Raw genomic sequence first — 3,331 nt, 5'->3', positions numbered from 1 at the left:
GATGACCAGACAAGGTTGCTTAACTCTCTTTCTAGAGTGTTGAATGGTATTTCTCCACTCAATGTTTCTTCACTTACTTTCCTATTTCTTTTCCGTGACTTGCTACCTTCTTCCCTATTGTTATCCAATTTCTTTTTTTTGATCTTCAATGGACTTTGATTGGAATTTTTGCTTGGAGAAATAGTTGGAACTGAGATCGTGTTTCTTTTTCCTTTATCAGTCTAATAAGATTTACAAAATCAATGCATTCACCTTTGATTTCCTTATTCTTTGAAAATATTTTCATTGTTTTACTTGCAACTTCTCAATTCAGCTCACAAGATCTTGAGAGTATCCATCCAATCAAGGGATTTTTCCTCTAACTTCTTCCCCACTTAATCCTCTTCCTAGCCATGAGGTGATATATCTATGTCGTATTGTACCATTTTTCTACTATTATTCTATTTTCTTACTAGAATCTATTATCTCTTATTTGTCTCTCTTTATTTATGTTGTTACACACACATAGTTGATAGTGAAATCAAATGCAAATAAAAATAATTACACATCACCTTAGTATTTTTGTAATAAGCTTATTCATCCAAAACTGGTTGTAAAATCAAACTCCACGTTAACATGTAGGTTAGAGAGAAAAAATAACATTTTAGCAATCTATCAAGGCAACAATCATATCAGTTGTAACTATAATATCAATGCACATAAGCATTTAGAAATTAAATTATTAGATTACGTTTTTATCATGTGTATGTGTGTGCATGAATCTCTTCATGTCTAGTGTTGAACCTTCTCTTTAATACCACTTTGTAACAATCCCTCCCACTCCATTGAAGCTATGTCAGGCTGCAGGAGGAGCTACTTATTGAATTGACATAACTTCTAAGTTCTATTATAAAGGTGGGGTAACAAAAATCCTCTCTTTACAAATTCTTCAAATCTTGAAAAAATAGCACCATCACATTCAGCTCGTCAATAAATTTCCAACAATATAAATTTTATCTCAATCTGACTCTGAGATTGAAAGTTATTCTTCTTTAATGTTTTACCAATCTGATCAGGAAAAATGAACATTAGGCTTCCACATGGAACCCATGTCATCAATGTGTGGTTATATGGCATCCATGGGTAGTCCACGTAGTTTCTCCACACTGGCCTAAACTGAGACCACGTCTTCATTAGGAACCTATGAGGTCTCCATGTGACATCTATGAACTGTATGTGGCCCTACCATATTAACTCAAACCATGGGCCCACCTAGCCTTTCTTATCGTGTCTTGTATGGTTTTCCCATTATATAAGCTTTGATCCAACTCCTTATTCTAGTGGGGGTCCACAAACCCATGTCACACCACTCAAATATGGTATTACCCTTAATGCCTAATCCTTTAGGTCGGGAGGTGGGTATTGATTTGTGATAAGGTTCCACATGGGAACAACAACTAGTTCCATGTCATGCCACTAAGGATTACTACCACCCTTCATGAGTAAGATCCAAGATATATCAATGGGCAGTGAGCGATAGAAACGTTTCATAGAGGATCCATGTTTGTTCTGTGTCATGCCGCTAGGGTTACCACCACCTACGATATTTGGCATCAAACAAGGTGGGGATTATGGGTTCTTAGTGGTGAGGTGATAAAATATTTCTAATACTCCAATTTCAGCTTAGTCCCACTCTTTTCCCCCTTTATGCATCAGACAAAACTCTTTGTGCACATAGTTTTATAGCCAATGGTAGATATTTTCCTACAATGCATAGTTCCATTGGGTCAGGGTTCGACTAGCACTCTCGCAGGGGTTGGCTTGACCCACATACATATGGTTTGATCTCTATCATATTTTGGTCCCGATGATTGAAGTATAAGACAATCAATCGAAGGGTTAAATTTGAATGAAGAAGGAAGGGTGGCCCCTCACTTGCACCCAACTATTTGAGGTCTTACAACAAATTATGGCCCAAGGCCAAAATCCCTAAGCCCTTATCTTCATAATTGCTATTACAAAGAGGCAACCCAGGCCACCAAAATACTAGGAAATTATAGCCCAAAAGGCTTGAGACTACAATTTCTTAGTGTATACAAAGTAACTAATACATGTATAGGCTTTATTCATATAGTTATTCATTCACAAACATTCATTTATATTGGGGTATTCAAAAACACACAGTATCGCATTCATCATGAGTATAACCATGAGAAACATAATCTAAACAAACATCAAAATTCATTAATACATAGAATATAATTCCAATCATAAGAATAATAGTGAGCCTCACTGCTCATGCATCATTCACATTTATCAACAAATGAAGGATTGCATCATTCATGTATAACAAGAATCAACATAGCCCATACAAGAATTTACACAAACAATTTACACTAATCAGTGTGTTTAATGATGAATAATAGCTAAAGGAGGGACTTCCACTCTCCACCCAACCATAGGACAACTACATCACAATCCCTCTTGTAGTTAAACACCATCGATCTATATTCAAAGACTTAGGTGATGCTTGCTAAGGGAATTCACCCAAGGCTTAGCTCAATTTTAGGACATTGAATCTACAATTTAGGTGGTTTATTAGTTGCATTTTAAAGGAAAACATTGTAGGAGTATTGCTCAATTTTAGGACTTTGAATCTACAATTTAGGTGGTTTATTAGTTGTATTTTAAAGGAAAACATTGTAGGAGTTTCTTGCCCACTATTTGAGTGATTTATCATCTTACTTAGAAAACACTAAGTGTTTTATTAACTTCCTCAACAAGCACATAGTGGTTTATCAAATCTTCTCAACAAGCACCATAATGGTTGAACTATCCTTCCTAGTGGTTGATTAGCCTTATAGCAAGCAGTTGAGTGGCTTATCAACCCATCTAGCAATAAATAAGTGACTTATTAGATTTTTCAAAAAGTACTTAGTGGTTTATCAACTTTCCTACCAAGCATTCATAATCCAATCCTCCACTGAGCCTCACACTGCCATTACGGCTCGGACACCACAGTATAGCAACCTCAAAAACATAGTTATAGGGGGAAAATCCCATGTTTCAGAGAGTCACACTTAATGTCATCTCTAGTGTTTCTTCCATGATCCTAATCCAACATTTTTGGGACTTATTTCTTTGTTGTTGCCCCACTCTTCCTCCTTATGCTCATTTTTCCTTCTCGCTCTTCATTTTCCTTGACCCCCATTCAAATTCCTATGTGGGATTTTCAATATTCCCTGATGTCATGGAATCATGAAAGAGTGGGCATTTCATCTTTCCCACTTACCTCTTTGCCATGTGTCAGGTGGTGGCTCAATAAAGATACCTCACGCTTGGATCCATGTGT

The sequence above is a fragment of the Pinus tabuliformis genome, chromosome 2_1, assembly GCF_031772625.1.
Source record: "Pinus tabuliformis cultivar Carrire ecotype Pingquan chromosome 2_1, CPIR1, whole genome shotgun sequence".
NCBI classification, from domain to species: Eukaryota; Viridiplantae; Streptophyta; class Pinopsida; order Pinales; family Pinaceae; genus Pinus; species Pinus tabuliformis.
The sequence above is the reverse complement of the archived record's forward strand: the minus strand, read 5'-3'. Positions refer to the sequence as shown.